At 43.2% G+C, this 14237-nt stretch overlaps 1 protein-coding gene across 1 annotated transcript in view; it reads right to left on the bottom strand.

Moving 5' to 3' along the window:
• The window catches only part of RNF185 (ring finger protein 185), a 31422-nt gene extending 18342 nt beyond the window's left edge, over positions 1–13080 (bottom strand). Inside the window, exon 1 of the mRNA XM_087423948.1 lies at positions 12973–13080. The gene's annotated coding sequence lies outside the window, so the exon portion shown is untranslated. The remainder of the gene's footprint in view (positions 1–12972) is intronic.
• Positions 13081–14237: the final 1157 nt, after the last annotated feature.

Below are 14237 nucleotides of genomic sequence, written 5' to 3' on the forward strand. Positions count from 1 at the left end.
TGAAAAGTGAGAGTATCATACCTCCTACAGGGCTGCTAAGGTGGCCCTATGAGATAACACAGTGGCCTGGAGGGCCCACCAAGGTAGGAGGGGGCTGTTGCTGCTGGGGAGGCTTACATACATGCCACTTACCCTGGTCCACTGCCCTTTCCACTCCTTGGACCCAACAAGGCTCTGCATGGCGCATACTCCTACACTAAGGCATAAGGAGACAGTCAGCGTCAAGGTAAGTGTCGGAGTGGGAATGGTCAGGGGACAGTAACATGTTAGCTCACAGTTTGCAGGGAGTAGCAGCCTTGCAGCAGGCCAGGCACTGCAACAGGCCTGTAAGTCCCAACTCGAGGCAGACCACATCACTCTCATTCTAATTCTTAGTAGACTGACCATGTGGTTCCTACCCGAGCTCTAGAGCCTCATCCTGGTAGGCACTCAAATACTTGTTGAGTGAGTGCAGGCATGCATGACTGGTTTTGGTCAACTTCCAGGCTGGCTGCTCACAAACCTCTCTTTGCGACATATCCTGCTCCCCAGAGCCGCACACCCATACCTGGAGCCTTTCCCCCTCACCTCCTCCTTACCCTCATGCACAGGAACCTCACCACAACAAGGCAGCATGGCAGAGACGAGCAGCCTTCCCTGGGGACTGTCCATGGAGCATGTACAGAACAACAGAATATGGCCACAGCCTCACGGGCCCAGCAGTGCTGGGATAGTGGCTCAGAGGACAGAGGGCCCTGGTTGGCTCAGGAACTGGACAGAGTAAAAGGGAAGCAGGCCTTGAGCATGCCTGAGTTGCCATCCTACTAAAATTTTCTCCTGGTCCTTATAGGGCCTATGGACTTGAACCTGACCACATAGCAACCTCGTTGTGGCTGGTTCTGTGCCCGTCCCTACCCTGACAATTCTTCACTCTTGATTTGAAGCCACTTTCTAGTTTTCCAAGCACATTTACATCTATTACCACTTCTGACCTGCACTCCATTTTACAGGTGAGGACATCAGGCCAGGGAGGTTACAGGACTTGTCCAAGGCCAGGCCATCATATAGTACCAAATTCAGACTTTCCAACACAACATCAGCACTCTTTTCACTCTTACATGTTACCCCTTTAACATGCAGCTTTATAAAATTAAATACCTTGTGTTTGTTTTCCCTCAAATTCATCATGCAATGCTGTAACCTCTGTGTTCTTTGAAGTGAGTGCAAAGCAAACTCAACACTCATCCATTTGTGTATTCAATCAACAGATCTCCAGTACCAAACTACATTCGAGGCCTGGGGCTACCAAATGGTGGTGGTGGTGGGGGGGGTGTAACAAAGAAGAGTAAGGCCAAGTTGAGACTCTGGAGTCTAAATAGGACCTAAGGAAGTCACATGGATAATTTTAAGAATTCTTAACAAGGGGCTCCATCAAACTTGTTTGTTTTTCCTAAACAGGGCACCCTCCCAGAGATCTGGTTCTTGGACCCCCTCAGCAATTTAAATAGGATCTGGATCTGGATAGGGCCCAAGAATCTATATTTTTAAATATGTGTCCCCACCTTCCATTCCAGACGATTCTCTGATGAAGAGTTTTAGAAACCTAGCTCTTGAACAGGGGAGAACTCTACCAAAAGCACAAAGCAATACAGCACAGCACAGATTTTGGGAGGGACAGTAACCTCAGGGCCTGTCCTTCAGAATACACAACCCCCAGCTACAGCCCACAAGGACTACAGAGAGGTCAGATAACCTTAGGGGGTGGAGAACAAGTCTGCTGAGATCTCAGATCAGCTAGCACCTTGTCCATCCAGGACAGAGCTGACCATTTAAGAAACAAGTTCAGACCTAGTTTTGAAAAACATTCCTAAATTTGAAATGTCCAGGGTGACACATGTTGCTGGGACTAAGGCAGATCTGCCGTACTTATCCCTTAGCAGTGCAGAGTCGGGAAGCTGAAGTTGACTGACCCAGCACCCTCACTCCTATTACCTTCCCAGAGATGCCAGCCCACCTCACAGGAACCGAGCAAGGAAAAGAACACAAGAGCTGCATATCCCTTGTAGGAACCACCAGAGTACTCAACCTCATGAAGAAATGTCTTTGTAGCATTCTTGTGATCAATTATCAGGTTCTAGAGAACTACAGGTATTCATAATCTGCCTTCTCTGCTTCTTTAAGAATTCCTGAACCAGGGTGTACAGAGGCATCTAGAAATGTTAATCCTAGTTATGAAGATCACGAATTTGGGTGATAAACAACTGGCATGGTCCAAGAGCGGACTCAGCACAGGTCTTGTTCCTCTGGGCACATGCTTGTTCACAGGGAAGCTTTCTGCCAGGAACCATAGTGTGCCTGAGCCTGTCTGTGCTGCTCATGAGGCTGCTGCTGCACCACATGTAGGCAGAGATGGGACCCGCAATCCAAGAATGTCTACATCACATTCACAGAAGGTTGGAGTGGGAAGAAATCTGAGTAAGATGACTGGAACACACAGAAACTAGGCTCTAAAATTTTAGAGTCTAAACGCAGGTTAGGTCCCTAGGCTAGCTCACAGAGGCCTGGCCCTCAAATACAAGACCAAGGGCATGAATGGCCTTTCAGGTCCAGAAGGACAGAGAAGACCAGCCTCTCTTCATCAGGGCTGCACTGGTCTTTTTTTCTGGTACCCTCTAATCTCCCCATGTGTTCAACCAACCTCTCTCTTACCTTCAAAGATTTATTAAAGATCCTATTTGCCAGGCATTCAGGATACAGAGAGAAAGGATTTCAGTCTAAAGTGAGACACAGACAAGTAAATCAATAAGGCAGCCCAGTGTGCTGGATGCTGACAGGGGTGTGTACAGAGTGTGCGAGGGCAGGGCACGCTGGGGAGGACATAGACACAGCACACGGGACAAGTGGACAATTCACTGTGCCAAGTTCAGTGTGGCTGGAGCCCAGAGCACATATAAGGGTGGCAGGGCAGCAAGGGCTGGGACTGAGGCAGGAAGAAAGGCCTTAGAGTCCTCGTGCCCTTCATCTTTGAATGAGGATTCTAGGGTCAGCTGTTTCTACTTTTTCACATTTTCTTCCACTACTTCTGAATCAAAACGGTTTTTTATTTTTTAAGCTTCAATGCTTTTTCTTAAAGCTTACCAGGTGTCACAAGAAAGGATGAAGTAAGATTTGAACTACACCTGACACAAGCTTTTAAGGATCATCCAACCGGCTGCCTTTTGTCATCCCTTACATCACTGTCTTAAAACGTTCCTTAACATTTTATGGACTTTCGTCCTTAAAAACTAGCATGGCACAGAGGAATTTGATGGTTTTGGGTTCAAATCTCAGCTCTGCCACTTACTCTGTGACTTCAGACATTATTTTCTCTCTAAGCCTTTGTCTTACTCATATGCAAAAGGGGGACTATTATCTTCCTCACAGGATAGTTTTAAGGATTAAAGAGTTAAAACAGTAAGGGACTAGCACAGTGCTTGGACATAGTTAAGTGCTCAAGAAATGTTCATCCCCTCTCCACTGTGAGGTCTCTCACAGAGTACCCTGAAGGTGTACTGCTTCTCTATATTTCCCACAGAGCTATGCAATCAGCAGGTACTCGGTTAATTTGCTGAATGAATGAGTCACAATTTCCCTGTCTGAATAAGCATCGTTCCTTGAAGGCACTGTAGGTGAGACATCAGAACTGTGTACAAGGAAATCCAGAATGGGACACACTTAGTTTGATCCAGGCAAAATCAGATTTTCCCCCAAGGTGTTAAAATCATGAGGCACTTGTTATTTTTATTATCACTATGAATAACATCAGCTAACACTCTGCTCAGTCCTTTACATGAATTGTATCATTTAATCTTTACAGCCTGCCTTTGATTTAAACACTACTATTCCATCGTTAGCATTCCCTGGGATATTAGATTAAGGCTCAGAGTAGTTAGGTCACTTGTCTACGGTCACACAGCCAGTCAGAGGCAAAGCTTCCCAACTCCCAAGCCAATGTGCTTAACAGACAGTACCTCAGTGATCTGTTCGTGTGTCTTGTCTCCTCAAGCCCAGACCCAACTTCCATGTGCCTTACTCAGCCTAGGGCCAGGCACCTCAACGGCACCTCATAAATGTGTGTGGGTTGATGTATCTGATGCCCAGGAGTACTTAGAACTGTACAACTCAATAGGAATCAATTTAGCCAAATAAAGTTGTGGAAAATCAGTATCCTAAAAGAATAAGACATTCTTCAGTGATGTTTTCAGAACTGAACGTTACGTAACTGTTTTAGAGTAATTTTTTTTAGGTAAGTATTGCCCAAAACTATTAAACAAATGAAAGAAAGATCAGGGATCTGTAACTAGAAAAAGAATCGGATTTTCTCAAATTGGTACCCACCTCAATTAGGGATAATGACACTCACAGAGAGGATTAATTATTCACTTAACTGTCTATTACTCACTGTAGTTAAACACCTCCTAGAGCCACAAGCACAGTGCCTGACACACAGTAAATGTTCAATAAATGTATGTGAATGAATGATGGGGATTTGCCCATTTCAATTCAAACCAATATAACTGACTTAAGTACTGAATTAAAGAAAAGATTTCCAGATTGGTCAGCTCCCAGTTAAGGGCTGTGGATTTCTAGTACAATATAGTGAAAGGAACAATCTGGAGCCAGAGGACCTAGTCTGACACTCAGCTTTGCCACTCACTATGCCAGGGTCCTTACCTGCAAATTGGGTAATTGTGTCTGCCCTCCCTTTGTTATCAGGAAAGTTTACAAAATGAGAGTTTTACTTTTGTTGTCATGCAGTCAGTAAATCCTTATTAATTCAGATTCCATAAAATTTCATTAATTCAGATTTTACCTGAGGTTGAGCTAAAGACCTACAAAATACTCTGAAGGTAGAATATAAAAAGAAAAGGAATAAGATTGACAAGATTTAACTAATTAAGAAGAAAACTTTCTAAGAGTTTAATAACATCCAGCATATACTTAACAAAACAACGATTTCACTTCTCCTTTCAATAGGAGGTCCCCAGGAGGACCATGAGGAGAGTATACATAAGACAGACCAACCATGGTTAAAAATAAACCCAAAATGAAACTTTTTTGAATAATCTATAATATTGATTTTTACAAATCAGGCTTGTGTCCCAAGCCACCTGACATTAATTGTCAGTGTAGTTTGGGAAACATTTACAGAATGCCAAGAACTCGGCTCAATGATAAATATAAATCAAAGTTCTGGCTCCTGCCCTCAAGGAATCCATGATCTAGTCACAATTTAACTGCTGTTTTTTAAAGTGCCTCACACTGGGGCCGGCCCCATGGCTTAGCGGTTAAGTGCTCGCGCTCCGCTGCTGGCAGCCCGGGTTCGGATCCCGGGCGTGCACCGACGCACCGCTTCTCCGGCCATGCTGGGGCCGCGTCCCACATACAGCAACTGGAAGGATGTGCAGCTGTGACATACAACTATCTACTGGGGCTTTGGGGGAAAAAATAAATAAATAAAATTAAAAAAAAATAAAAATAAAAATAAAGTGCCTCACATTGAGAAATGCCTCTGCAGAAATGGTAGTGTTAAAAAAAGCAAGTAATTTTCCTGGGCTTTTGCCCAGGATCCACTCCCATATTCAGAGAACTGTCCATCTTTAAAAACGCCTGCCATGCCTACATCACAAGGTGCTTCTGAGGAGCAACGGGAAGGACATTAAACAGTCAGGCGCTACACAGACTACCACACAGTCAACCCGGTGACCGGCCCCAGGGTGAAATGGCAAGCCAGTCCCCTAGGCCATTTCCATAGAAGCAGGCATGGTCTGCTGCTTCTGATCTCTGCATGCTCTTAGGCCAGCTGGGGGACAAGGGCACCACCACTCAGTGGTGCTCTGCTCCCGCTGCTCAATGAAATGAAGAGATGGACTCAAGTCATCCCCAGCTGATGTGAAGAGTAGAGAAGTAGGGCCCATGGTAGCCCTGCAGCAGTTAGGGCCAACTCTGATAACCTTAAGCCAGGAGCTACTTGGTGGCTTCTTCCCTACTTTAAAAACTATATTTCTGGCAATGATTTCTTGGATATGACACCAAAGGCACAGGTAACAACAACAAAAAAATAGACATATTCGACTTCATGAAAATTTTTAAATTTTGTGCATCAAAGGACACTATCAACAGAGTAAAAAGGCAACAGAATGGGATAAAATATTTGCAAATCATATATCTGAAGGCTCAACATCCAGAATATATACAGAACTCCTAAAACTCAACAACAAAAAAACAATCCAATTCAAAAACAGGCAAAGGACTTGAACAGACATTTCTCCAAAGAAGATATACAAATGGGCAATAACAACATGAAAAGATGCTCAACATCACTAATTATTGGGGAAATACAAATCAAAACTACAAGATAACACCTCACACTCATTAGGATAGCTACTACCAAAAAACAGAAAATAAGCGTTGGTGACGAGGTGAAGAAATTGGAACCCTTGTGCACTTTCTGTGGAAATGTAAAATGGTGTAGCTGCTGTGGAAAACAGCATGGTGGTTCTTAAAAAAATTAAAAATAGAATTGCCATATGATCCAGCAATTCCACTTCTGGGTATACACCCAGAAGAATTGAGAGCGGGGTCTCGAAGAGAGATTTGTACACCCATGTTCATATTTGCATTATTTGCAACAGCTAAAACATGGAAGCAACCCAAGTGCCCACTGAGGAATGAATGCATAAGCAAAATGTGGTATATACATACGACAGAGTATTATTCAGCCTTAAAAAGGAAGGAAATTCTGACACATGCTACAACACGGATGAATCTTGATGACATTGTGCTAAGTGAAATAAACCAGTCACAAAAAGACAAACACTGTACGATTCCACTTACATGAGGTACTTACAGAAGTCAAAATCATAGAGACAGAATTTAGAATTGTGGTTGCCAGGGGTTGGGAGGAGAAGGGAATGGGGAGTTGTTTAATGGGTACAGAGTTTCAGTTTTGCAAAATGAAGAGTTCTGGAGATGAATGGTGGTGATGGCTGCACGACAATATGAATGTACTTAATACCACTGAGCTGTACACAATACCACTGAACTGTACACTTAAAAATGGTTAAGACAGTAAATTTTGTTATGTATAGTTTACCACAACAAAAAAAATTTGGAAAAAAAAATCCCTACATTTCCACAAAAGGCCATTTATTATATGATTCCCTTATAGAAGATACCTACAATAGGCAAATTCATAGAGACAGAAAGTGGATTAGAGGTTACCAGGAGCTAGGGTGAGGGGAAAATGAGGAGTTATTGCTTAATGGGTACCGAGTTTCTGTTTGGGGTGATGAAAAAGTTTTGGAAATAGACAGCGGCAATGTTTACACAACATTGTAAACGTACTTAATGCCACTGAATTGTACACTTAAAAATGGTTAAAATGGTAAATTCTGTTATGTATATTTTACCACAACAAAAGTTTTAAAAAAAAATCTGTGCTCCTTATGGGAAAAAAAAAAAACCTAGATTTCCACCCACTAAGAACATGCTGAGTGCTTGTCATAAACATTATATCTATACAATAAGACTTACTGGCTTATTGACTTATTGAATAAGTGAATGGTTAAGTAAATGTATTAGAAGTAATGTTTACAGAAGAGGCTGGCAAAAACGTGGAGACATTAACATTAAAATGTTGTCAGGGAAAAGTAAGCTATAGAACTATGTACAGCGAATGATTCCAGTCATTAAAAATGTACCCAGTGAGGTGGGAGTGACAAGAAGGAAATAAAGCAATTGTAATAAAGGCTCTTTAGATACTGGAGCTAGAGATGACTGGGGTGGGAGGGGAGAGAGAGGGAGCTTTTCTGTATTTTCCAAAATGTCTAATAAGAGCATATATTACTTTCACAATTAAAATTACTGCCTTTTTTTTGTGAGGAGGACTAGCCCTGAGCTAACATCCGATGTCAATCCTCCCCCCTTGTTTTTCCTTGAGGAAGACTGGCCCTGGGCTAATATCCGTGCCCATCTTCCTCTACTTTAAATGGGACACCACCACAGCATGGCTTAACAAGCGGTGCGTCAGTGCGTGCCCGGGATCCGAACCTGCGAACCCCGGGGCCGCCGCAGCGGAGCGCACGCACTTGACCGCTGCGCCCCCAGGCGGCCCCACTGCTTTTTTTCTTTAAAGTATATGTTCAAGATGGTCTGGTTACAGCCAAATGCTCTGGGGTCAAAAGAGGTGTGGGTGCACTAGTAGTTCCGCTACCAGAAGCCAATCACCAGTCCCAAGTATTCCAAGCCACCACTGACTCCTCTATTCTCTGCCTGTGACCAAACACCAGAGTAGCTCCCAAGCGGCAGGATCCCCTACTGGTCTCATCACATCTTGGATGATGCTATAGTACTTCTTTCACTTGACCTCGGCCACCCCAGCTCTGTATAGTCAGCAGCAGTTGGGGTTGAACCAAGCTCTGTGTGGTCAGCAGTTTCAAATGGACAACTTATTCCGTGCTTCAGCATGTCCAAATGCAACTCCATTCAGATCAGTTACTGGCATTGCCTCCGATTTTGCAGTTAGCTCACTCTGAGTTACTTCAAGGGGCTTTACGGGATCTGCAAACTCTTTGAATACTTACATGCAAAATTGTACATGACGACAAATAACTCAATTACAAAGGCAAAGGATCTGAAAAGATATTTCTCCAAAGAAGATATACAGATGGCCAATATGCACATGAAAAGATGTTCAACATCATGAGTCACTAGGGAAATGCAAATAAAAACTACAATGAGGGGCCGGCCCGGTGGCGCAAGCGGTTAAGTGCGCGCGCTCCGCTGCGGCGGCCCGGGGTTCGCTGGTTCGGATCCCGGGCGCGCACCGACGCACTGCTTGGCAAGCCATGCTGTGGCGGCGTCCCATATAAAGTGGAGGAAGATGGGCACAGATGTTAGCCCAGGGCCGTCTTCCTCAGCAAAAAAAAGAGGAGGATCGGCGGATGTTAGCACAGGGCTGATCTCCTCACAAAAAAAAAAAAAAAAAAAAAACTACAATGAGATGCCACTTCCACCCACTAGGGTAGATATAATAATAATAATAATAATAATAAAGGACAATAGCTAGTGTTGAAGAGGATATGGAGAAAATGGAACCCTCATGTATTGCTAATGGGAATGTAAAATGGTGCAGCTGCTGTGGAAAACAGTTTGGTGGTTCCCCAAAAAGTGAAATATAGAGTTGCCATATGACCCAGCAATTCCACTCCTAGGTATACAGATCCAAGAGAACTGAATATATGTTCAAACAAAAATGTGTATATGAATATTCATAGCATTATTAGTCATAATAATCAAAAAGCAGAAACAACCTAAATGGCAATCAAGTGATGAATGGATAAATAAAATGTGGTATATCCATACGATGGAATATTATTCAGCAATAAAAAGGAATGAAGTACTGATACATGCTGCAACATGGATGAATGTTGAAAACATTATGCTTAATGACAGAGGCCAGACACAAAAGGCCACATACTGTATGATTCCAGATTACTGTCTGCCAGGAGATGGAAAGGGGAGACTAGGGAGTGACTGCTAACATGTACAGGGTTTCTTTTTGGGGTAATGAAAATGTTCTCGAATGAAGGCAGTGGTGATGGCTGCACAACCTTGTGAACGTACTGAAAAGCGCTGAATTGTACACTTTAAAATGGTGACTTTTATATGTGAATTCTATCTCAAAAAAAAATTTGAGACATTCTACAAAATAATTAGCCAATCCTCCTCAAAAGTTTATAGTCATAAAAGACAAAAAAGGGGACCAGCTTGGTGGCTCAGTGGTTAAGTGCACATGCTCTGCTCTGGCGGCCCAGGGTTCACAGGTTTGGATCTCGGGGACGCACTGCTTGTCAACCCATGCTATGGTGGTGTCCCATATAAAGTAGAGGAAGATCGGCACGAATGTTAGCCCAGGGCCAATCTTCCTCAGCAAAAAAAAAAAAAGAGGAGGACTGGTATCGGATGTTAGCTCAGGGCTAGTCTTTTTCACACACACACACACACACACACACACACACACAAAAGACAAAAAAGACTGAGGAATTGTCTCAGATTAAAGGAGACTAAGGAGACTTGATAACTAAATGCAATGTGGGAAACTGGACTGGATCCTGGAACAGAAAAACTACATTAGCTGGACAAATGGCAAAATCTGAATAAAGTTTATAGATTAGTTAATGTTAAATTTCTTGTTTAGATAATTTTAATATGGTTATGTAAAATGTTAACATTAGGGAAAGCTGGGTGAAGAGTATACAGGAAGTTTGTGTATTATTTCTGCAAGTCTAAAATTATTTCAAAATAAAAAGTAAAAAAAAAATGTACACGATGCAGGTCAGGGGTTGGCAAATTTTTTCTGTAAAGTGCCATAAAGTAAATACTTTGCACTCTGTGGACCATATGGTCTTTGGGTCAATTACTCAACTCTGCTGCCAAAGACAATAAGTAAATTAACAGGTGTGGCTGTGTTCAAAAAAAACCTCATTTATGGACACTGGAATTTGATTTTCTTATAATTTTCACATATCACAAAATTTTATTCTACTTTTGATTTATTCTCCATCATTTAAAAATGGAAAAGCCATTCCTAGCTTACAGGCCATGCAAAAACAGGCATTAGGGCCAGACTTGGCCCACAGGGCCTAGACCGCAGACTCCTGCTCTAGGTCAGAATTTGCCAATGTGTGCTTCAATTAAGGAAAAAAAAGTGCTTCACACAATTAATTTTGGCAACACCAGATTAAACAAGGTTAGGTACACTCCTTTATTGGAGGACATCTCAGTGCCTTTAATGTGGTACTATACACTGAGAAGCTCCAAGAAGTGATAATGATATGTAGCTTTTCCCAAACTTATTTTTACTTTTCCCAAACTTATTTAGACTTTTTTCAGAGGTATCTCTTTCAGACTAGAGGCCTGAAGAACACACAATGGAAACGCTGATTTAGGTATTTTTTTAAAAGGAAATTTTCAGACTGAGAAGTTTTAAAGACAGCACCAAATCAAAATCACTTTACCCAGAACCTGGATAATATCTGAATAAGCATTTCACAACATTTTTTTTTTTTTAATCCTAGGAAACACAAACAAGGCAGGAAGATAAACAGGGGAAGGAAGTCTTGGCTCAAACCCAACTTTTTTTTTTTGAGTGGTTGGGGGATGTCAGCAGAATTGGGTCATAATATAGAATCTCTGCTCCACAGGGCAACATAAGCATTCTAACAGGTTTTGAAAAAGTCATCTGCCTAGAGTTTTGTAAATCACAAAATAAGGAGCTTTGGCATTTGATTAGAAAACTAAAGACATGTTAGAAGTATTATCTGCAGGTTACACGTAAGTGAGCATGAACTGGCAAGTCAAGTCCTTAAGAAGACTGGTTTTAAGTCCTGGATGGAAAGTTAGCTGATAGATTTCAAAAATTTTCTCGGCAGACACAACATCTACACAACATACTGCTGGAGAGAGGCTGAAAGAGGGATTTATGTCCCAGGGAGGAAAGGCTGGCCTGGACAATCTCAAAGGGCCCTTCTGACCCCTCAATTCTGTGATCCAAAGAGTCTACTGGCTTCTCCTTATCAAACACAAAGTCTTCAGAGGCATTTCCAAGATGTTCTAAGAAAATAAATTACAAACTGATGGGGTGGGGACCCTACTTAGTTATTCATTCAACAAACATTTAAGGAGCCCTTATCAGATAGATTATTCCAAAGTCCTTAAAAGAAAGCATGGTGCACAGGAGAACCAGGAAGAGACTACATAAGTTCAGACCCACTGGCATTACTTCTAGAAGACGTAGGCTAGAAGGATGAAGGTGTCAAGAAAAGAGGGTGAAAAAAGTCAGCACCAGAAAGATTCAAAATAACTACTCAGAATCAGACACTTTCAAGTTGGAAAGGACCTCCATCTAATACCTGTATACCTCCTTCGAAAGGGAGTTCACTAGTTTTGGAGTCAATCTATTCCATTGCTGGTCACGTCTGACCAGCATTACTAAGTCAAAATCTTGTTTTCCTGTAGAATCCACCTATTGGTCCTCCTCTTTCAACTGCCTCTTCCAATCCCAAAGATGAAGTGTAAGCCCTCTTCACCACAACAATTTTTTCAGTTTTTAAAGGCAGTTTCCTTCCAGTGCTCTCTTTTTCTGGGCTAAACATCCCAGTTCTTTCCAAGATCCTGAACTGGCTCCAGCTGCCTCAAAGCAAAGAATGGATATCTAGTACTCACAGCAGGAGAGCACTTAAAATTTGTGGGTTTCAAACATCAATATGTATAGGACCCCCAGGTGTAAGTTTAAAACGCAGTTTCCCAGGTTCTGACCCAGATTCTAAATCAGAGGTCTTATTTGAGTCCCGCCTTGTAAAGCATGCATCCCAGAGCATTTCAAAGCAGACGGTGTGAGAACTGTATTTTGAAAAACACTGCCCTGTTTTACAAATGAAGAAACTGAGGCCCAGCACAGGGAAGGAATTTAGCCCAGAACGCACAATTGGCTGTGGGGTGAAGTCTCGAACCCGGTGCTCTTACTCCCAAGCCCAACTCTGTTCACCACGCTTCCCGGCTTCGCCTCTCCACTCGGGACAAACTCATTAAAAGCACCTCCACAGGAGAGAGGCAGCCTCGAGCGGGGGACAGAAAGAGAGTCCGTGTCTAAAAAGGAGAGTTCGTGGGGACTTTCCCCTTCTCGGGGCCTCAGTTTCCCCAAAGTGTAATCCCGGGACGGAAGACCACAACGCCAGCCCGACCTCTCTTCTGGGGCGGAGGGCCGGAGGGGCAGAGCTGGGGTTGTCGCCTCCGCGCCCCTGGTCTCAGGTGTCGCAGCCCGTGGGCTAGGCGAAGGCAGAACCCAGTTCTCCGCCCCCGTCCCTCAACCTCGACGGCCCGGAGCTGCAGACCCAGCCCCTCATGTACTCGCTTCTGCTCAGCTAAGCCGCCGAGGCGTCCCCAGCCTACCCGTCCGTCGGCCGCTCAGCAACACGGGCCGCCGCACTCTGCCCCGCTGGACCTCCGATCCCTCCTACGCGGACTCCGGTCACCTGATACAGAACCGCCCCTCTCCCAGGGACTTCCGGCCACAACCGGAAAAGGTTGGTCCGCTGCACTGTTTTCCGGCCCAGGTGCGCAGCTCTAAGGTTCCGCTTGCGGGCAGGAAGCGGGGGACCCTAGGGCCTAGTTGGTGTTACCAGTTGAACCCTCTCTACCCGAGCGGGGAGAGACCTGGGGAAGTTCTCTTGCCCTTCTTCTTGGGATTCTTCCTTTGTCGCAAGCTAAAGATAACATGTTAGGCTTGTTCTGAGCAGGGTTGTGGTCAATGTCTTATGGGGCCAGGGGCCGGGGTAACATTGGCAGCTTTTAAAGAGCCTTGGTCGGGGTAGGGAGAGTACCAGATAAGCTTAGACCATCTTGTTGCATCATAATGTGAGGATGATGGGAATAAGAATGATGGGAATATGTCAAAGGATACAGGGGTTAACTTGAAGGAGATCCCACCAGCCAAATCAGGGCAATTTGAGCCTCAAGATACATAATGGTAGTGATAGAATATACCTAATTGAACAAAATGGTAACCTATGAGTCTTTATGGACATAAATAAAGACGTGAATAAATAAATGAAGGATAAGGGAAAATTCTTCCTTTCAGTAGAATGCCAACCAACAAGCACGATTGAGTTAGAAAAATCAATAATGAATGGTAAAACTGGAGAACTAGATGTTTACACAGTAAAAGTGTCTCCCATAAATTACTTATTGATTACAAAGGGAAAACAGTAATTTTACAGAGGTATAACCTCGCAGAAGAGGTGAATCAAAGTGATCAAAGTTAACATCACCAGTTATGGGTCAAGTAGAGATCATGTGCCTCCTAATAAGATGCACTGAGAAGGACACAACATCTCTTCTGTGGTATTTCTGTCAAAAATGCATATCCTAAATCTCATGAGGAAACATGAAATAAATCCAAATCTAGGAACACTCCACAAAATAACTGTCATAGAAGACAGAGAAAGGCTAAGGAACTGATTCAGTTTAAAGAAGATTAAAAAGACATGACAACAGAATGTGGTGTGTGATTCTAAATTGGATCCTGGGGGAGGGGGGACACACTAGGTATAATGGACAATATCAAGACAAATGATGACATTTGAATATGGATTGTGGGTTAGCTGTTAATATATATTGTATGAATGTTAGATTTTTAAAATTTGATCATTGTATTG

Source organism: Ceratotherium simum, chromosome 35, assembly GCF_057802395.1.
Source record: "Ceratotherium simum simum isolate JZ-2026a chromosome 35, ASM5780239v1, whole genome shotgun sequence".
NCBI classification, from domain to species: domain Eukaryota; kingdom Metazoa; phylum Chordata; class Mammalia; order Perissodactyla; family Rhinocerotidae; genus Ceratotherium; species Ceratotherium simum.